This window comes from Rhinopithecus bieti, unplaced genomic scaffold (assembly GCF_001698545.2).
Source record: "Rhinopithecus bieti isolate Rb0 unplaced genomic scaffold, ASM169854v2 scaffold_57691, whole genome shotgun sequence".
In the NCBI taxonomy this organism is placed as follows: domain Eukaryota; kingdom Metazoa; phylum Chordata; class Mammalia; order Primates; family Cercopithecidae; genus Rhinopithecus; species Rhinopithecus bieti.
Window position 1 is genome coordinate 784,467 of NW_016824383.1, and position 22,909 is coordinate 807,375.

At 45.7% G+C, this 22,909-nt stretch overlaps 1 protein-coding gene across 4 annotated transcripts in view; it reads left to right on the forward strand.

Moving 5' to 3' along the window:
* Positions 1-22,909, forward strand: part of ZBTB7C (zinc finger and BTB domain containing 7C) — a 376,979-nt gene that overhangs the window by 109,302 nt on the left and 244,768 nt on the right. The gene's annotated exons all lie outside the window — the stretch shown is intronic.

A 22,909-nucleotide genomic window follows, 5' to 3' on the forward strand; every position in this document is an offset into this window, starting at 1 on the left:
GAGGGGTGAGTTAACCTAAGTTCACAGAGCAAAGTGGAAGCGGGGCCAAGCCTGGAGTCAAGGCCCCATCACTGCTTGGACCAACTGCTATCTGAGTTGTGGAGCTTATCCTTGGCCTACCTGGCCTCTGCCCAGCTTATTGCTCCCCTCCACCCAGGCAGGTTCCAACCTTCTAAGCTTTGCCCGGGCGTCTTCCACCCCACCTCTATTTTTATGGCCATGATAAACTCAAAGCCTCATCTTTTGTGGAGTAGTTTGTATTTGACAGTGTTAACACCTTATGCTAAAGGAATGAACTTGTAGTGTCAGGAACCTGCTCACAAGTTGGGGAGGTATCTGTGGAGGCAGAGAAAATCCTAGGGCCTTGCGGTCATACCATGTAGCATTTGGCCTACTTCCCACTGACCCTGTCTTGTAGATTCTGGAGATAAAAAGGAGCCCCTGATTCTCAGAGGGAGGTTGGGGAGCCTTGATGATTCTTGGGGACCACCACCTGCTTTGGCTCTTTGCCTTTTGTTTTGGGAACCTTTGACTGTTATGACTGGCTTACCTTCTGCTCCTCCACACTTATGAGAGATCAAGTCAAGGGGCGAGACTGAAACAGTGAAGTCATTGGCTATTGAGGTGCACAGAAGTCAAGAAATTCCAAGCTGTGTCCTCCACAGCAGGTACAAATTGATCTTCTTGCACGGGTGCACATTAAGCACTCCCAGTAATAGGGAAGAGAAGGAGGGGAGACAGAGCTTTGGCAGCCTGACCTGCTGGAACTGCTGGTCCAATGCTGCCTCCATCCTCCCCTGTCTTGCATCATTCCTAGCACTGTGAACACTGATGGGACTAAAAGCTTCAAAAACCAGAGACTGCAGTTGGATTGTGGGCCCTGGGGTTGCAAAATGGGGCTGGTTCCTGATGACCTTGAGCCAGAGGATGCAGCAGCACAGAACTGCAAAGAAATGGTTTCTAGACACCTGCCAGCTCCTGGTTTTCCCAAGACTTGCTTAGCTACCGGCAAGACTGGAGTCAACTATGGACTATGGTTTTTGAGGGAAAGGCCTTTGTGGAGGGATGTTGTGAGAACCCACATGAGAGGTTCAGGTTCAGACTGGAATATCTAACTCCAGCCAATCTGTGCTGGTTCACCACATAGAGCGTGGACATCGATCTGGCCTGACTTAGCTAACTCTCTATCGGACATGCTGTGCAATGAGAAAAATTATTTTGCCTGCTGGTGTTAGTGTTCTCTGAGGGGAGGAACTGCTTTCGTTTAAGAACTACCTTGATAGGTCATTTGGGTGAGAAATGAGGCCTTGAGGGCATGAGTAGAAAGAGAAAAAAATATTTATATATAGAGAGAGCTCTTCTGTGTAAATCTGTGCAGAAATTGCGGTAAAAAGGGAGAGGTGGACTCGGTTGAAGGCTGGGATTGAATTAGTGGAAATGGCCAAAGGAAGTCAAGGATCAGGAGCCGTCAGCTCTTCAGTTTAAAGTTCCTGACAGCCCTATCCTCTCCTGAAGCTGGACTCCAGGGGCGTCCACTCTCCTCACTGGCCTGTGTGCCCCTTGCTGGGGGATGAGGAGGAACCTAGGAGAAGGGATTGGGGCTTCTGCACAGGGGATTACAGGACAGAGTTAAAAGGGCAGCGTCAACTCCTGGAGAAGGGAAGGGGAATCCTGCAGAAGCCAGAGGTAATGAGAAATACACTCCACCGAGAATTTGCAGACATTGTGGGGCTGGGTGTGGGCTTTCCTAAAAGCCGGGGGGTGGCAGTTGTTACCCATCTTCTAGGTGGGAAAGGAGCTGGTTTCCAGACCCTTCCTGAAGACTCTCACCTTTATGCCCCTGAGGTCTGTCCATCAGAGCGCTGCTCTAGCTGACCCAGCCTGCTGGCTGGTCTCCAGGCTGGGCTGTGGCCTTCCTTGCTCTGGGGAGCTATGATGAGAACCTCTGCTTGCTGCCTCATACCCAATTCCTTCAAGGCAGCAAAGAATTTGCAATTAAAAGTAGAGACGCACCAAGAAAAGTCAACACAATCTGATATCTGCAGAGAACCCCCAATGCCTCTCATCCAGCTATGCTTCTCTTTAGTCATTTTCGGTAGTATCCATGACAGACAGCCACTAGCCTTGCTTAAATATTCCCAGTGTCCATAGGCTCACTGTGTTGGCTAGTGACAATGCCACTCTCACATAACTCAGCTGGGAGGTTGTTTGTGAGATGGAGCCACAGTCTGCACCCACTCCCCATTGCCCCGAGCCCCTGCTCAGCTACTTACCGTGGCTTTTATTTATTTTTTATTTTACTTATTTATGTTTTTGAGATGGAGTCTCACTGTGTCGCCCAGGCTGGAGTGCACTGGTGCGATCTTGGCTCACTGCATCCTCTGCCTCCTGGATTCAAGCAATTCTCCTGCCTCAGCCTCCCAAGAAGCTGGGATTACAGGCATGTGCCACCACACCTGGCTCATTTTTTGTATTTTTTGTAGAGACAGGGTTTCACCATGTTGACCAGCCTGGTCTCGAACTCCTGACCTCAGATGATCCCCCCGCCTCAGCCTCCCAAAGTGCTGGGATTACAAACCATGCTTTTTCACTCTGGCTCCTTTTTCCTGAACAACAAATAGCCCTCCTGGAGTGCCTGTGGCCACTTTTCTTATCCTTTGAGCTCTCTTCTGGCTGAATATCTCCTGTCCGTCTCACATCTTCTCATCTGTCATGGGTACCTGGGTGCCCAGCGACAGACTGGTAATGGCATTCCTCACTCCTGACTCAACCTTACTGAGTCCTCAGAGGGCGTTTTCAGTGGGTGGTCAAATAGGCAGTGTCTTTTATTTTCTGAAAACCTAAAAGCCAGGCACAGCTGTGCTTCCCATATCCTCTTGGAGGTGCATTCTCAGCCCAGGAAGGCCCTTGCTTTGCAGCGAAGCTGTCCTGTGGGCTCCTGATGCACTCTGCCCTGGCAGTGTCCCTCTCATCCCCTTGCTGTGCTCCTGGACAGCCCTGCTTGTCGGCTACCTCACAGCCATCTTCCAGGCATGTCTGTTTGTGGGCAGGGCAGCCACTGCCTACTTGTGGAGGTTTGAAAGGAACAGGGGCTGGCCTCTTCTGCCTTTCTTCCCAGCATTTTTTTGCCACCCATTTCCTGTCTGTGTGTCTTTTGTCATTTGCACCTCCTCGTGGCCCCGCCCCTTTAGCCCTTCCTCTTCTAGGGAGACTCCCTGCTTGGTATCTGTAGTAAGAATAAAAAAACCACCTGACTGGAGCCAAGGGACTTCGCCAGCTGTGTGGGCTCAGGACCCGTTTCCTTGGCTGCAAAATGAGGGTGGAATCGGATGCCCAGCTCCGTCAGCATATGGTTTCTACTTTGGACAGAAACTTCCGTTTTGCTATTCCAGAGACTGCGGACTCCTGCTAGTAAAGCTCTGTTTCACAAGGGAGACTGCATTCACAACTCATCTGCCTGGGGGAGATGACTGATGCACCCTGGAACTCATGAGAAACCTAGTCCAGTGTTCCTACCTCTGGCTTCACCTTCAGATCACTTAGGGAGCTTTGCAAATATACTCATGCTTGCACCCCCCTCCGAGGGAGTCTGATTCCGGTGGATCTGGGTGGGGCTCAGGCATCTTTATGACGCTGATACAGAGTGAAGTTAGAACCTCTGCTCCAGGACCACTAGCTTTGCTACTTGAAGTGTGGTTCTCAATGCGGTAACAGCAGAAATGCAGAATCTTAGGCTTCACCCCAGTCCTCTCAACTAAAGTGTGCATACTAACAAGGCCCCAGGAGATTCCTATGCCGTCTAACATTTGGCGAGCACTGCTTTCACCCTGTAAGTGGTCTTTGAGGATTCCCTTAGCCTATACTATCTGTTTTTCATAAGCAACCACAAATCCATTTTGGGTATAAATGTGGCATAAAAAATTGTATCCAATGTCAGATGATGTTAACATGCAGGAAAATAGACATCACATCTACGCAGGAGCCATTTCACTTCACTTCTGTGAGCTCTCTCTCCCCACAGGGCCTTTGCACGTGCTGCGCTCTGCCTGGCATATTCCCATCCTCCTTCAACCTCCTCATCCTCCCTTTCCCCTGGCTGTTTCCTACTCACCCACAGCTGGATTGGCCTCTAGGAACTGGTTTTTGTCCAGTCTGCATCCTTTGCCACTCTCATCTCCCATCCACGACTCCCTGTGTCTCCCATTCCTTGGCCCAGGTGAGGTGGGGGCAAGAACCAGGTTGAGTTATGAGGAGATCCGACTGCAAAGTTCACTTTCTCTCTTCACTTCCTTCGTTACTTCTCTTCATTTTCCTCAAGTTTATGCAAGAAGAGGCCAAGAGTATACCTTTTCTGTCCGCCCCTCGGTGGATGTTGTGATCAAATGGAGAGACAGACGCCTTCTACAGTATGAAGAATCTGCAGAATGTCATGATGGTTCTGGAGGCAGGAGAGGGAGCTGCAAGGATGTCATGGGTATGAGGACAGCGTGGCCCACTTGCCCAGTAACTGTGGAGATAGGTTTTTTCCCCTGCATGAGTGCTGAGCATTAAATGTGTAGAAAGAGTCACAGCTCTCAGACCTGGGAGTACCTTTCCCTCTCCTCCAGGCCACTCCCTCTGATTCCCATTACCAAGTGACACCCTCCCATCTCACTATTTTCTGCTCCTGATGCTGCCCTGGGTCCCTAGCTTCTACCCCATTAGGGTTGGGACCTCTGGGAGTGCCTCTTTGAGGTAGGACAGGACTGGGCGTTCGTGTCTGTGCCTTAGAGGAGAATATGGTGAGGCTATGTAGGGGGGCCTGGAAGACCTCTGTGCAGCCAACCACTGCCTAATTCTGAACTCCCTGGACAGGTGACAAAGACAGATGTGATGCACATGTGCCCTGGATTGCTGCTGTGCTCTGCTGTTCTTCATTCCATAGGTAGCTTCTGATGAGAGCCCAAGTGCTCCAGGATGGATCTGCAGAGCCCAGAGGAGACTGCGGACCAGGTTACAAGCAGAGAAGGGGGCCAGAGCAGGGCCAGACATTGGCCTACCCTGCTGAGGGAGACTATACCCCAGAGGGCTCCGGTGGGGTCAGCCTGCTGGGCACCCTGAGCCACTGGCCACCGGGCTCCTGTCTCAGTTGCCTTGGTTAGAAATGTTGAATGTGGGGCTGGGACTATCGCCAAAGTGCCTGAGTGGTAAGGATGTGGCATTGGTCTGGGGCATCAATAGGGAGGGGATACTGTGGGGACAGAGCACCTAGGTAGAATGCCAAGAAGCATGGCTGGATGTGACCCTGTGTGGAGGTGGGTGTCAAGATGGGGCAGCCTTAAACAGCCAGCTATAGCACTGGATGGTCTCCAGAGCCCAGCCCACCCCATGGGTGCCCACAGTCATCTCCTCTGACCAGAAAAGGCCTGTGCCCTCAAAGGGAAGGACAGGGGACAAGTTTGTGTCCAGGAGGATGGATAAGGCAGCCATCAACTCACACTTTTTTTTTTTTTTTTTTTGAGACAGAGTCTCACTCTGTTGCCCAGGCTGGAGTACAGTGGCTCGATCTTGGCTCACTGCAACCTCCACTTGCAGGGTTCAAGTAATTATTCTCCTGCTGCAGCCTCCTGAGTAGCTGGGACTACAGGCATGTGTCACCATGCCCGGCTCATTTTTTTGTATTTTTAGTAGAGATGGGGTTTCGCCATGTTGTCTAGGTTGGTCTCAAACTCCTGACCTTGTGATCCACCCACCTCAGCCTCCCAAAATGCTGGGATTGCAGGCGTGAGCCACCATGCCTGGCCTCAACTCACAGTTTTACCTTGATATTAGGACACTCAGTGACTGCACAGAGGAGAGGTGGAGTTTGCATTTCATAGCTATCGTAGGCATATAATGTGTGACACAGGCCATACCCAAATGAAGGCACACATTTTCATAGAGGACCACCTCAGAGGCAGCAAAAAGCCTGACCCAACCCAAGCAACATTTTATCCTCTTAATGAGCATGTAAACAGAAGGAGAATTCATGAAGTTCATGTTTCTGCCTTCCTGCAGGGACATTAGCAGGCATTGATTTTTAACCATGATGTATGGCACTTCTGACTGAAGGGGACAATGCCATTTGGGAGTCTGTGAGGTTTAAGACATTCTGCAGTTGCCCAGCACTGCAGCGCTGCCAAGTCCTGCTCTAATAGCACCTAATTTGTTAGGGTAACAGGGAAGTGACTGTGATTGCCTGCCATATTCCAGACGAACAAGGCAGCACATCCCACCCAGCACTGCTTCCCTTTGGGTGGAAGTAGAATGGGGGAGAGAGAGGGACAAGTAGAAAAGTCAGAGGCAATGAACAGCCAAGGCAATTCCCTGCCTTTCTCCAGGGAAGGGCAGTGGGGAGTGGGACCAGAAAGGGACCCTCAGGGACCTCTACCATGTCTGTAAGAGTCTATTTATACAAACAAAATCCAAAGGCAAACAGCATAATACTAAGATATGATGATGCTGGGTGGGGTTCGAGGATGTTTGTTATATTAGTCACTACATGTCAATACTTTTGAAATATTTCATAATTAAACAACAATGTAAAAAAAAAAAAATCCAAGGTCCAGGGCATCTTGGGTAGTAAGCCACTCTTTGCGTAGGAGAGAGAGCACTCTTGAACACGCGTTCATACATGCTGTGTGTCTCTAGACCAGCGGCCCCTAACCTTTTTGGCACCAAGGACTGGTTTCATGGAAGACAAATTTTCCACAGATGCGGTGGGGTGGGGGAAACTGTTCCACCTCAGATCAACAGGCATTAGTTAGATTCTCAGCTGGGACTGCAGGTGTGTGTCACCATGCCCAGTTAATTTTTGTAATTTTAGTAGAGACAAGGCTTGGCCATGTTGCCCAGGCTGGTCTTGAACTCCTGGACTCAAGCAGGTTCACATGCATGGTTCACAATAGAGTTCGTGCTCCTGTGAGACTCTCGTGGCTCTGCTGATCTGAAAGGAGGTGGAACTCAGGCAGTAATGCTGGCTCCACCCTCCGCTCACCTCTTGCTGTGTGGCCTGGTACCTAACAGGCCACAGGCCACTACCAGATTGTGGCTCCAGAGACTGGGAACCCCTGCTCTAGACAGACTCATAGGACATGTGTGTCATAGGACACGGCATTGGGAGAGCACCTGAGACTCGGGAATGTGCTGCAGGAGAGAAGCTTCTTTTCACTCTATGGCCTTGAAGGCTTTTGGGATGCTCCACTGTGTGCCTGTATTACCTAATTTTTAAAAATAATGTAATTAGTTTCCAAGACTTCAAAAAAGACGAATAGAGATGGGAGAGGAAAACAAAAGGAGACACCTTAAAGGAAAATAAAAAAGGAGACGAGGAGAGCAGAGCCTCTTGAAATGCTAGGACTCGGCCTTGGGCTTGGTGCTGAGGGTTAGCAGGGACCACTAGAGGCTCCCGAGTGAGGAGCCCTTTCCGAGAGCAGCTTTCTGAGGGCACAGAAAGGGAGCCTAGAGGAGGAGGCTGCCACCCTGCCTGACACAGGGTTCCATGGGAAGCCCCCTCCCCATCTTGCATGGGGAGCAGCACAGGCCTGCCTGGCAGCCATCCAGGGGGCCTGAGCAGGTCGTGGGGGTGGTGAGAGGTTGGGCAGGTGCTGTGACCAAGGCGCATGGGAATGGCAGGTGGTTGGCGAGGCCCAGGCCACAGGCCATCTTCAGGGGGAAGTGCAGCCCCAGGAGGGAACTCTCTGGCCTGGAGGTAGCTCCCCTGTTGGACACTGACTGTGAGGTACCAGTGGAAGGGAGGGATTTATGCTATGGAGATGACCGAGCCTGGGATCCCAGCCAGTCTATAATTGGGCCAACGTAAAACTCTGTCCTAGGATTGTTCAGATACTTGGAAAACATGTCTTTGTGACTTTGGGATGGGTCCCCCACGTGATCCCTATCTTCACCCCTACCCTCCCACCCACCCACCTGCGACTGCCCCACTCCTGCTGCTGCTGGGCTGAGGGAGGAGGAGAAGCCAATGCGGACAGTGAGGGGCTCTTTCAGCTGTGTTGGCTCAGGCCTGCCACCTAGAGTTTCAGCTCCTTGTGAATTTCTAGCTGCTCTAGGCCTCTGAAACCATTCCAGCTCCAAAGTGAGCCAGGCTGGTAGAATGAGCTTTGTAAAGGTTTGTTGAGTTGAATTTGACCACCGAGAGCTGCTTGTGTGTGGCAGCGGGTGGGTCGATTGTGCCTGACTTCCTCAGCTAAAAAATATCTTAGCCTGAGTCCTCTTGGGCTTGGGTCCTGGAAGGCCATTCGCTCTGGGGCTGCCAGGGAAGGGAGGGGCTTCTAGCGCCCAACACCATTGGATCCCACCTTCCTCACATGACCCAGAGGAAACATTCTGGAAGGTGCACCTGATGAAGAGGCCGCCAGAGACTGCTGCCTCCGCCTCCACAAAATCATGCTGAATAAGCTAGAAACATCATCTGTGTAAGCCACAGGGAACGGTGTTAGAGATATCTGGAGCCTCAGTTCTGAAATGTGGCCCCTGGGCCACAGCAGCATTACCTGGGGACTCGTCAGAATGCATATTCCCAGGCCCACCGTGGACCTACTGAAGACTCTGGGGCATGGCTGTTTAATAAGATGTTACTTGCAGGCGATGGTGATGTGTACAGAAATTGAGGCCTGGGGTTCTCCCCTGTGGAGGAGAAAGAGACAGGCAAGTGTAGTCAGAGAGCTTCCTGAGTGGCACTGACTTTCATGCCCAGGCCTGGTGTGTGCCCTCTCATCTCCTATTTTTCAAGCAGAAGCAGGATGCCCCAAGCAGGGAAATACTGTCTCCAGTGTACTGTAGCCAGCTTGCAGTAGGCAGAAATCAGGGCTCATGGTTCCTAATTCCTATTCAGTTGCTGAAGTTGTATAAATGAAAAAGAGGAGGCCAAGTGGCAGGGCAGCAGATGCAGGGAAAGTACAGATTGAAAGTTTGGGAACTAATAACTCACTTAGCTGACTCGTGGAGCCAAGATAGCCTTCTCTGTCACAGCCTTGGGGCTGCATGAGACCAGCTGTAATAACTCTCCTGCTGGTGCTGGGGGAGGGGTGAAGCCTTCTGCGTAGGGACAAGCAGTGACCAGGAAGGGAGGGGCAGGTCAACAGCAGGCATGCCCTGATGTGGGGACCTTACCGTGTGAGTGGAAGGCAGCTGAGCGCCAGGTCCATCTCAGCTGCTAGAGAGCCTGGCAAATCCTCACAAATGGTCTCACTCTGGGCTGCACCCAGCATTGCAGGAGCGGCAGGGACAGCTGGGAATTGCACTTCCTTGCCAGCACTGGCACCAGAGGAGCTGGCCTGGGGCACCTGTCAAGGGGATCAACATTTGGAGGCTTGTGTTATAATGGGAGCCAAGCTAGAAACAGAACAAAACTCACCTAGGAACAGGGCCTGGGAGTGGGGGTGGGGATGTGCAGGATTAATTTAATTAAGCCCTGCTTTGGGGACCAGGCTAAATTTAGCAGCTGCTTCGGCTGCTGGTTCAATGCCTTTCCCACAACTCCCTCCCATCTGCCCATTGTGCCTTCCGCAGGTGATTAATTTCAAATTCCAGGCTGGCATGTGCACACACACCTGCTGATTGCCTAGTCCCCTCTTCAAGCCTCTGCTAATGTGCTCTCCAGGCTCCCAGGGGAAGGTGCATGCTGAACCATGCCAGCAGCTTGCTTGCCCTTCCCCAGGGAGGTATACACTGCGTTCGTGCTAATGACTCCCATGGTGGCCATAGCAGGCCCAGGCCCAATCTCCAACACCTCATCCAGGAAACACGGCCACAGCGGGCCTGATCTCCAGCTCGTTTCATTTCATTGTTCTAGGTGAAGTTTAAACAAAAGGTTGAAAGGCCGGGCATGGTGGCTCATGCTGGTAATACCTGCACTTTGAGAGGCTGAGGCTGGAGGATTGCTAGAGGCCAGGAATTTGAGACCAACCTGGCCAATATAGCAAGATCATGTCTTTATTTATAATTTTTTTTCTTAAAGGTTGAAAGGTGTGCTAATGTTCTGGACTGAAGTGACTGAGACTACTAGACTTTAATCCTGAGCCTCATAGGGATGAGGGGAGAGGATTCTCTTACCCCCATTTTTGGTCCAATTCTTCACTCTTCTCCTTTGATGATTCATACTTGGTCTGTTCAATCTTTGGACTGCTTTTTTTCTAATTACCATCTCGCCTATTTGGGGGGCCATTTTGAAGTTTATTAGTATCTTCCCCAGATTTAAACTGTGTCAAAAAGAGAAGGGAATTGGGTAGGAGATGCTGCAAACAATACTAAATGCCAGATGATGATTTATGGGTGCCATGGTCTGAATGTTTGAATGTTTGTGTCCCCTCAAAATTCCTACGTTGAAACCCTAATTCCTAATGTGATGGTATTTGGGGGTGGAGTCTTTGAGAGGTGAATAGAGTCAGATGAGGTCATTAGGGTGGGGTCCTCGTGAATGTCCTTGTAAAAAGAGGAACGGACTGGAGACACCTCTCTGTGTGCATGCAGTTAGGAAGGCCAAGTGAGGACATGAGCAGGAACAGAAATCAGCCAGCACCTTGATCCTGGGCTTCCCGGCCTTCAGAACTGGGAGCAATACATTTCTATTTTTGAAGCCACCCAGTCTATGGTATTTTTGTTATGGCAGCCCACACGGACTAAGACAGTGGTTTAGAGCACTCGTTTATCGTTTATTGAGTATTTTCGGTGGGCTGGACATTGTGCCAATGCAGAAGCTGTAATGCTGAGTGAGACAGTTCCTGTCTCAAGGAGCTGATCTTCTAAGGGAGTGAGAGACAAGCAAAGCTGACCGTGGCAGGGACGGGGGTGTCAGGGTGTCACCATAGTGCTTGCCACCAAGTAAGGGCTCAGTGAATAGCAACAGCAGTAATAGTAGTAGATTTCAATGCTTTATGCTGGGAACTGGGCTCAATGGGTGAGAGCATGAAGGAGCTTTCTTTTTCTCACCTTGCTCTTTTCCACACCACTTCATGGACTACTTTCCAGCTCCTGAATCAAATCTAGCTTTTCTTGTCATACCCAGGTATTGAGGAGTGGCTTTGTTTTTAGGTATTGAAAGTCTAGCCCAGTTTAAAGCTTGATCCTCAGTCTTTCACCCAGCTTTCAGTTTCTGCCTCCTTCTCCACCCCAGGGCCCTGCTCAGGTTTGCTACCTGCAGCAGACAAGCATGGGGCATAGATGGCATCTCTTCTCTCTGCTTGCCCCGTCCTTTTCTCTTGCCAGCTGTTGCTTCTGGCCTCTCCAGGGACAGGTGCAGGAGCAGGGAGTTAGTGATCCGGTGCTTTAGTGGTTCTGGGCACCTTGGAGGTCAGAGAGGCCATGAGTCATAGTGAAAACCTCTGGAGTCACACAGGCCTAAGCTCGAACCTCACTCTATCCTTAGTAGTGGTAGGACTTTGGGCAAGTGGCTTAACCTCTTGGTTCCTCAATTGTCCCCATTATAGAATGGAATGGAATGATTGCACTTGCTTTAATGAGAAATTATGGACATTCTTGATCATGTATGCACAGTGCCAAGATGTAAGTACTTAAGAGATGGTAGCAATCTTTTTTTTTTTTTTGAGATGCAGTCTCCCTCTGTCACTGAGGCTGGAGTGCAGTGGTGCGATCTCAGCTCACTGCAACCTCCGCCTCCCGGATTCAAGTGATTCTCCTGCCTCAGCCTCCCGAGTAGCTGGGATTACAGGCACCCACCACCATACCCAGCTAATTTTTGTATTTATAGTAGAGATGGGGTTTCACCATGTTGGCCAGGCTAGCCTCGAACTCCTGACCTCAGGTGATCTGCCTGCCTCTGCCTCCCGAAGTGCTGGGATTACAGGCGCGAGCCACCACGCCCAGCCAATGCTAGCAATTTTTAAGAGGCTGAGTCCCCTATTGGAGTCTCTCCTAGCAGAGGTCTGGTGTTCTACATAGTATGAGTTAACCCTGCCTCCAAACTCCAGAAAGCTTGGCCAATCCCCCTAACTGCTGTGTTCACTTCCCACCCAACCCCTGCCACCACCACCATGGTGACAGCACTCCTTGGTCAAGAGCACTGGAAAATGACTGCAGTGACCATAATGGCTGTGGCTATGTATTGGTGCAATATTTTGACTAATTACAGGTCTAGGAATATGAATGATTTTAAAGCGCTTTCCAAATTGGCAGTGCCACATCAACACTAAGATGGTTTTTGTAACAACCGAGTCCAGGGCTGCCTGTCCCGGTGGTTACGCAGGCCTGGGCTCCCTGTGGGTTTCAAGAGTGTGGCTCTCAGATAGGTTTCTCCTTGGCTGCTTTGCTCCTTTGCTGCTGCCACCTTACCACCTTGGAGTTTCCCTTGGATTTTAATCCGCCAGGGGAGGAAACACCTTTATGGGAATAGTTTTTGTTGCTGCTTCATTGAATCCAGGCCAGCTAGGTAGAGGAAGATCCGGCTGTCATTCCTTTTCTATCCCCAGAGGTGGTTCCCAAACATCCCCCTTCACCACCACCCTCCCTGAGTTTGTGGAACCATAAACTCAAGATGAGAGGCCTGGGATGGGAAGTCCATCGCCATAAACATTTGGCTGCTTCATGGATAAAGGCTACTGAGAAGCTGCTCACAAGTGAGATGCTCTGCAGCCAGCCCTCTGCTTACAGTGGCGGTGCATTCTTACCAAGATGACAGTGCATTTGAAGGATGATGTTCCCAAAGCAGAAAGTTCTGTGGTGCCTAAGGTGGAGTTGGGGCTAGGGTGATGATACCAGGCACCCAACTCTTCACTTTCCAAACTTTTAAATATGATTTGAGGAGCCTCTGATCTTACAGGGTCTAGAGAATGTTCTTTCCACAAATCCTAGTAAGAGATTACTACTTGATATATTGGCTTGGGGCCAGGAATTGACTTTCAGTCACTGTCTCCAGAGCACATAGCACCTAGGTGGAAGAGGAGGAGGGCACTCTTGTACTAGGGAGGTGGAAGGACGGGTGGTTTTGCCTGGGGTGTCCTGGCTACAGCCACCTAAGCATAGTGGGAGGGTGTCTGGTCAGCCAAATTCCCCCAAAGTGAGATGGCGAGGCTTTGCCGGGAAGAGGATGCAGGCCCAGGGGACGGGCGCCTGTGGCACAGAGCTGACTAATGGTCCAGCTCCAACAATAGATCCTGTTGCCTGCTCAGGGAAGGGAGCACAGTCTGTCCCCAACCCCCACACTCTTAATGACCCTCAAAAACACCACAGGGGAGCAGTTCTGCTCAGCTCCCCAGGATAATTAGGGTCTGCCCTGCAGCAAGCAAATGAAAGAGCAGGGCATGTCTGCCCCTGGCACTGCAGCTACCTGGCTGGAAAGCTGCAAACCTCTTCACCTTACAGAAACCATTGCCCACCTCTTCCCTCACAGAGTCCTGCTACCCCTCAGGAGCTTGGGCAGCCCTGAAAGGGAGCCCTCCTAGTACGACTGGGACTGGGACTGGGAAGGAGGTTGGACTGAGGGTGGGGCACTTTGGCTTTTGGACCTTGGAGCTAACAGCCCCATCAGAACCTACAGGCATGGCCTGGAGTAACAGGAGCCATCCGTGGTCCTGTGGGTGGTTTAAGTCTCCTTCCTTCCCTTTGTAAAAAATATTAGTAGCTATCATTTATTGAACATGCACTAGGTGCTAAATGCTCTGCATGAATTATCTCTTTGAAAGTACACACGAACCCTATCAAGAAGGTGCTAGCATAACTATTGTAATCTCCATTTTAACAAGTGTGGAAACTGAGCCTTAGCAAGATTAATCAGGAATAACAGTTACAAGTTTTATCAGGTGTCTCCCTTACCCTCTTATGAGATGACTATATGATTAGTCTCTTTTAATTCATTATGGTGGTGAATTACACTGGCAGATTTTCTAATGTTAAGCCATTTTCTTCCAATTCCTTAGAAAAATTCAACTTGATAATGATATATATTTTAAAAATATTTCTGTGTTTGGTTTATCAATTATTTATCAGCCATTTTTGCATCTTGATTCATGAGTGAGATTGGCCTGTAATTTTCCTTCTTGAGATTTCACTGGCCTGAAGTCTTTATTCACCTTACAAAATGGGTTACCATTTTGGTCCCACCTCATGAATGACATGAATTCCCTTATAAAACTGGTCAGAGGTCTGGGCACCGTGGCTCACGCCTATAATCCCAGCATTTAGGAGGCTGAGATTAAGTGGGACCATTTAAGTGGGACCAAAGCACTTAAAGCACCTATCCATATTGCTACATAGATATCAAATTCTTTTATTTTCACTGCTATATTGTATTTCATTGTGTGAGAATCCACATTGTATCTGTCTCGGATGGTAACTGCTATGATGACTAACGTACCCTTCGAGGACTTTTCAGAGTGTAGAGTGCTAACCATTACACCATGGAACCATCACCTTCTAGGACTTTTCTATGCTCAGGCATGTACCTGGGTCCATACAAAGTTCCATGTCTATGTGTGGTTGTATGTGCCCTAGATTGTAAGATCCATGGGGTAAAATTATTTTATCTTTTGACCCCTGTTGTATCCCCAGCACTGAAGCATACCCGGCACATAATAAATAATAAATACGTAATTGTGTATTTACATATATATTCATAATAAATAAATACATAATTGTGTATTTACATATATTCATTCAATATAGATTTATTATGTGTACATATTATATGTACATAACACGTACATATAATATGTACATATATACATATAATATGTATATAATATATGTACACACATATATAATATGTACATAATATATGTACACATGTATGTATATGAATATATATTATATATAAATATATAATATATACATATGTGTATATATAATATATAAATATATGCAATACATATTAATATGTAAATATATATGTACATATATTACATATATGTATATATAATATACAGATACATATATTCATTCAATACATAATAATATATATTGAATGAATATATGTAAGTACACAATTATGTTTTGTGGCATTAAAAAATCATATAATGTTTATTTTTGTTAGATGTTTAGTTTTCTTTGCTTAACCTAATTCCTTTCCATGTCAGTACATATAGATCTGCCTCATTATTTGTCATTGCTGCATAATATTCCACAGATCATCCAACTATTCTCTTGCTGATGGGCATTTAGATTGTGTCTACTTCTTTTGCTGTTACAACTCTGAGATTAATGTCCTTGAACTTGTGTCCTGGAGCATAAATGTGAGAGACTAGATGTGAATAACATGCCTAAAAGTGAATTTGCTAGGTCTTAGAAAACGTGCTATTATTATTCTTATTATTATTTAGTTTGATATTGCCCAGTTGCTCTCCAAAGATTTAAAAGGCTCATTTACTCTACTGGAAGGAGTGTGTGAGCAGCCCCATTTAACCAATCAATGCCTGATCCTGTCTGGCGATGGGAAGTTGTTTTGCGTTGTGCATGGCCTTGCATTTCCCTGACTGGTCACTGAAGTTCAGTCAACAATTTTTACTTTTTGATTTCAGTAAATGTATATTCTTCTAGTTCTAAATATCCTCTAGTTCTAAATATCTATTTTTGAAAGTACTTTATTAGGGTTTTTGCAGGTGTATAACAATATAATTGTTTTTTATACTGATCTTTGTCTTATTCAGGCTGCTGTAACAAAGTACCATAAACTAGGTAGTTTGTAAACAACAAAAATTTATTTCTCATACTTCTGGAGGCTGGGAAGTTTAAGATCAAGGTCCCAACAGATTCTGTGTCTGGTGAGGGCTTTCTGGTTCAGAGACAGCTCCTTCTCACTTTGTTCTCAGAGTGGAAGAAGTCACTAAACCCCCTCTGGCCTCTTTTATTTTTTAATTCGTATTTATTTATTTGTTTAGAGATGGAGTTTGGCTCTTGTTGCCTAGGCTGGAGTATAATGGCGTGATCTTGGCTCACTGCATCCTCCGCCTCCCAGGTTCAAGCGATTCTCCTGCCCCGCCTCCTGAGTAGCTGGGATTACAAGCATCTGCCACCATGACCAGCTAGTTTTTTTTTTTTTTTTTTTTTTTTCGTACTTTCAGTAAAGATGGGATTTCACCATGTTGGCCAGTCTGGTCTCAAACTCCTGACCTTAAGTGATCCACCCGGCTCAGCCTCCCAAAGTGCTGGGATTACAGGCATGAGCCATGGTGCCCAGCCCTCTGATCAGTTTTATAAGGGAATTCATCTCATTCATGAGGGTTGTGCCTCATGACCTAATCACTTCCCAAAGGCCCCACCTTCTAACACAATTAGCTTGGGGCCCAGGATTTCACCAGATGAATTGTGAAGGGACATAAACATTTAGTCCATTGTAATATTATAACTAGTAATCTTTGTATTCTTATAAATTCTAACACATTGCTATATATTCTTTTAGATCTATGTAGATTATATCATATTCGAATAATGTCAGTTTCGTTTCTTCCTTTCCAATTTTTATATTCTTTATTTCTTTTTGCCTTGATATACTGGCTAAGGATATCCAGTACAGAGTAGAGTAGCAGAGATGGTGGACAGCCTTGTGCCATTCCTGATATTAAAGAGAATGCTTCCAGTGCATCACTGTTAAGTTTCATAGTAGCTGCAGTGGTAGATGGCCTTATCAGGTTAGGGAAGTTCCATTCAGTTCTTAGTTTGCTAGGAGCTTAATCAGGAATAACAGTTACAAGTTTTATCAGGTGTCTCCCTTACCCTCTTATGAGATGGCTATATGATTAGTCTCTTTTAATTCATTATGGTGGTGAATTACACTGGCAGATTTGCTAGTGTTAAGCCATTTCCTTCCAATTCCTTAGAAAAATTCAACTTGATAATGATATATATTTTAAAAATTTTTTTGTGTTTGGTTTATCAATTATTTATCAGCCATTTTGCATCTTGATTCATGAGTGAGATTGGCCTGTAATTTTCCTTCTTGAGACTTCACTGGCCTGAAGTCTTTATTCACCTTACAAAATGGGTTACCAAATAGTCTTTCATTTCTTATGCTCTAGGAAGATTATGTATAAGATGAAATGGTTTACTCATTGCATGTCTGATAGAACTTTCCTGTGAAACCATTTGGGACTCTTGTTTTCACTGTGGAATGATTTTTAAATTACTGATTCAATGTATTTAGTGATTTCAAGACTCTTCAGATTTTCTATTTGTCTTAGAGTTCACTTTTACGAATTACATTCTTCCAGGAATTTGTCCATTTTATTTAAGTTTTCTAACAAATTGGCATAAAGTTAATAAAGCATATAAAAATATTTTGGCATGAAGTTTGATAGAAATTATTTTCATTATCATTCAGTACTAAGTATTTTTAAACATCTATTATGATTTTGTCTCTGGTGTTTTTAATTTTACAAATATAACTTGTTTCTCTTTGTTTTCTTAGTTACCATTTGATACTGATTTCACATTTAATTACGCTAAGATCAGAGAACATGGACTGTTTTACCCTTTGAAGTTATCTGAAACTGCTCTGTATCTTCTGGTCATTTTTTTTTTTTTTTTTTCCTGCAACCTCTGCCTTCCGGGCTCAAGCAATCTCCTACCTCAGCCTCCTAAGTAGTTGGGACTATAGGTGTGCACCACCATGCCCGGCTAATTTTGTATTTTTTGTCGAGAGGGGGGTTTGCCATGTTGTCCAGGCTGGTCTCAAGCTCCTGAGCTCAAGTGATCCACCTGCCTTAGACTCCCAAAGTACTGGGATTACAGGCACGAGTCACCGTGCCTGGCCTCTTCTGGTCAGTTTTAAAACTTGTTCTATCTGTTCTCTAATTTGAGGTGCAAGGCTGGTATTAAACACACTAATTATTTGAAGCTCAAAGTTTAAAACATATATCCTTGCTTATTGTATCTGTTTGACAAGAGTTTCTAAATTTTCCACCCTAATATTGTGTTGGCTCATTTCTCTTTGTATTTTTATCAACTTTTTCTTAACATATTTTGAGGCTATTTTATTATGAATGTATTTAGAATTATTACTGTATTTTCCTGGTGAGTTAAGTATTTCGTCATTAAGTAGTAATCTGTCCATATTTTAGAAATACTTTCAATGATATCCTTATGAGTGGTCTGTCTCTCACTTTCAATTGAACTGATAATGTTTTCTTTTACTCTCATTCTTAAAAGATGATTTTTCTGAGTTGTCAATTATTTCTATACTTTCAAAATATTTTCTGTCTTTATTACATTGTTTTATTTCTAGTTACCATGATGATTCCAGGTGACAAAGAATTAACACACACACGCACACACACACACCCCTTCTCTGACAAAGATGACTAGGATAACAACAATTACACCCTGATAAAATGGTATTTTGAGGCTGGACTTCAAACCAAGAGAAGGATATTGTCAGTTGCCTGAAAAGAAGAGGGACTAAAAGTCTGAGCATAGTGGGAGCTTAGGCCAAAGGTCTCACATGTATGGAGACCTGAAAACATGAATGTAGGCTGAGGTTCTAAACCCCTCAAGAGGAAGGGAGCTCATGTATGGGTTTCCTGTGTTTGGGAAGCCAATGGCATTATTCTAGGAGTCATGAAGGGCACTTTCTTGTATAAAATGAGAACCATAGACCCCCTAGTTATCAGCCCAGGGAATTCACAAGGAAGCGCCATCTTCCAAGGACCAGGAGCAACAAACAAACAAAAACAAAAATAAAAAAATTGCCCATGAGAAAATGGAACCCCAAGCTGATGTCATAACCAAAACAGATAAAACTCTCCATTAAAGACTGAAACTTTTGTTGAAAAAAAATGTTTTAGGGCACAAGATCCAAGTATATGCCATTTGTAAGAATCACATACACAATTTAATTATAGACAGAAAAAGATGAAAGCTAGCTTGGCGTGATGGCTTGTGCCTGTAATCCCAGCACTTTTTGAGAGGACGGGGAAGGAAGATTGCTTGAGCCCAAGAGCTCAAGACTAGCCTGAGCAACATAGGGAGACCTCATCTCTCCAAAAAAAATTACTAAATAAAATAAAGAAGAAAAAGATGAAAGCCAAGGGTTGGAAGAGAATATACTATACAGATACCAAAGCAAAGCTGGTCTTGCAATACTAATTAACAGTGTAGAATGTAAGGAGGAAAGTATAAATAAACAGGATCATTGCTTAGTGATAAAAGGTACAGTGTGCTAGGACATATAGTAATCATGAATCTTTATGTACCTAACAACATAGCCTCAAAATAAGGGAAGCAGAAATTGAAAGGCACAAAAGACAAATCCACAATTACTGTAAGAGATTTTAAACATACCTTTTGTAAACAGACAGGTCAAGGAGATACAAACTAGTAAGACTATAAAAGGTTCAAACAAGACAAGTAACAAGCATGAGCCAATGGATCTATATATTACCCTGCACCCTGCAAATGGAAACTACACCTTCTTCTGTGGCATACATTTATAGAAACTAACCATGAACAAGACCATTAAGGAAATCTCAGCAAGTATCAAAGAAACAACATCATGCAGCCCACATTATCTACCATCATGCAACCAGAATTCAATGATAAAAAGAACTTCCTCTGCCTGTATCCATTAGTCCAGTCTTATAAGATAAAGGCAGTCTTATCCATGCTGGACAAGAGCAAGGCTCAGGAGAGGGTGAGAGAACTATAAAACAGAAGGAGACTGGGGATGATATTTCTGATGTTTCTTTCTTCTTTTTTTTTGGGGGGGGGGGACTGAGTCTCATTCTGTCTCCTAGGCTGGAGTGCAATGGTAAGATCTTGGCTCACTACAACCTCTGCCTCCTGGGTTCAAGCAATTCTTGTGCCTCAGCCTCCTGAGTAGTTGGGATTACAGGCGTGTAACACCATACCCAGCTTTTTGTATTTTAAGTAGAGACACGGTTCCGCTATGTTGGCCAGGTTGGTCTTGAACTCCTGTCCTCAAGTGATCCACCCACCTCAGCCTCCCAAAGTGCTGGGATTACAGGTATGAGCCACTACACCCAATGGGATGATGTTTCTTGACAGAACTTGAGTGCATGTTATGTGCCCCTCCCTCTGTCCCTTCCTTTCCCTCTCTTTCTCAACAGGGTCTCACTCTGTTACTCAGGCTGGAGTACAGTGGCATGATCATGACTCACTGAAGCCTTGACCTCCTGGGCTCAAGTGATCCTTCCATCTCGGCCTCCCAAGTAGCTGGGATTACAGGCATGCACTACCGTTAGGCTAATTTTTATTTTTGTAGAGACAAGATCTATATTGCCCAAGCTGGTCTCGAACTCAGCAGTCCTCCTGCCTTGGCCTCCCAAAGTGCTGGGATTACAGGCATGAGCCACTGTGCCCAGTCCCCTTTTGTTCTTCCTTTTTTTTTTCTTTTTTCTGAGACAGTCTCTCTTTGTTGCCCAGGCTAGAGTGCAGTGGTGCAATCTTGGCTTATTGCAACCTCTGCCTCCCAGGTTCAAGTGATTCTCATGTCTCAGCCTCCTGAGTACCTGGAACTACAGGCGTGTACCACTATGCCTGGCTAATTTCTGTATTTTTAGTAGAGATGGGGTTTTGTCATGTTGCCCAGGCTGGTCTTGAACTCCTGACCTCAGGTAATCTGCCCGCCTTTGCCTCCCAAAGTTCTGGGATTACAAGCGTGAGCCACTGTGCCTGGCCCCCTTTTGTTCTTGGCATGAGTGATAACATGATCGTGATATTTATACATCTTCAGAGCATGCTCAGCTGAGTCTCCTTTGCAGCTGACTACAGCAGAGTGAGGTAGGCAGGAGAAGTCTTATACTTACTTTACAGATGAAGGAACTGATGAATAGAGGAGCTCACCTGCCAAGGTGCTGAAAAAGTTTCACTGGTACAACTAGGACTCAAATTCGTGTATTTTGACCTCTCATTGGTTGCTTGTCCTATTGCATCAACAGTGGGAATAATTAACAACTTCACATCTGTTTAAATTATGGTTCTGAGAGGAGGCCCTAAGCCATGTCCATTACTACCCTCACTGCCTGGCAATGGAAGATTTTACTACATGTTTGTTGAATGAATGCCAAGTCAAGTTTTTAATTTCTGCTTGGGTGTTTGCATTTATTTATTTCTTAATAACTCTTTTCTCATAGTAAAAGTGATGCCTGTTCATTGCAGGGAATTTTGAAAAAACAAAGTAGAAAGAAGAAATTTAAATTTCACATAATCCTCTCATTAAACATTTTATAAAATGCATTTAGTGGCTGCACAATAGGTGTACATGTGCTCAACATTTAGGCTATTTCCAAATTTTCTCTGTTATAAATAATTCTGTGACAAGTACCACTGCACCCTCATTATTTCCTGAAGATAAGTTTCTGGAACTGGAATTACTAGGTCAAAGAATATGAAATTTTTTAAGGTTTTGATAAATATTGCCAAATTCCCTTTCTTAAAGCTTTACTAATTTGCCTTGCCCATTGTAAGAAAGTATTAATTTCTCTGCACCCTCATCAGTTTTTTCCCTTTTCCCTTTTTAAATGTTTTATTGAAATATTAGCTACATAGAAAATGTACACATCATAGGCGTATGGCTCAATGAATTTTCACACATTGAATATACTCATGAGCCTAGCATCTAGATCATGATATAGAAGATTCTCAGCACCCCATAAGCCACCCTCAGGCCCCGTTTCAGGCATTGGCACGTTCCCAAGGGTAACCGTTGTCCTGACTTTTAACATCATAGCTCAATCTTGCCTGTGTTTGAACTTTATTGACTTTACATAAATCACATAGTATTACCCTTCAATGTCTGCCTTATTTTACTCAACTTTAGGTCTGGGAATCTTTCATTTTGCTATGTGTAGTTGTAGTTTGTACATTCTCATATTTGTATTGCATTTTATTGTGTGACTATACCACAATGTCTACATCTTTTTGTAGGAGGGCATGTAGATAATTTCTAGGTTGGGACTATTAAAACCAGTGCTGCCTCCTGGTAAATTATTGTAAACATTTGTGTTAGCTATATATACATACAACTGAAATTGCCAGGTCATAACACTCAATATTTTTAATTAAAAAAAAAAATTACAGCTGGGCGCGATGGCTCACGCCTGTAATCCCAGCACTTTGGGAGGCCGAGGTGGGTGGATCACCTGAGGTCAGGAGTTCGAGACCAGCCTGGCCAACATGGCAAAACCCCGTCTCTATTAAAAATACAAAAATTAGCTGAGTGTGGTGGTGGGCACCTGTAGTTCCAGCTACTCAGGAGGCTGAGCCAGGAGAATGGCTTGAACCGGAAGGTGGAGGTTGCAGTGAGTGAAGATCATGCCACTGCACTCCAGCCTGGGTGACAGAGCAAGACTCTGTCTCCAAAAAAAAAAGACAAGCTGGTGCTTAAATCACGGAATAATAGCTAATGAGGATTTTGGACCAGTTGGCTACTGAGTGTTAGTTGGGACCTGGGGCCTTTCCCTAGATTTCTCAAGTCATGCCTTGTTGGGGACTCTGTCTCCATAGGTGTGTAACCATGAGAATATACAGACCCTTGTGTCTAGGATTTATGTGTAGAAATGGAGACATTCTCAAATATATATGTAAATGTGGTCAGAGTTGGGGGTGGGGCTAGTCACAGGCTTGTGCAGATGACTGTGAGCAGGGATTAGGGGGTTCTTCTGTGGGCACCTTTTGTTTTGGGTGTGTTGATATGGGTTGGGGCAGATTGTGTAGGGCTTGAGAAGCCAAGCCAGGATGTTGGGGAGTTTATTCTGTTGGTGGTGGATTGTCATTGAAGGCTTTTTTGCAGGTTAGTGCCTTGGGGAAGCAGTGTTTTTAGAAACACCAATGGGAATGTAGCCCAAATCCAACGAATGCTGATGCAGTGGCCCTGACATAAGAACTTGGAAGTCCAGGGAGGGGCCAAGGAGTGCCCTCAGTTATGGGTGAAGTCTCAGGAGTCGGTGAAACCCTTGTGCTGCAGTGT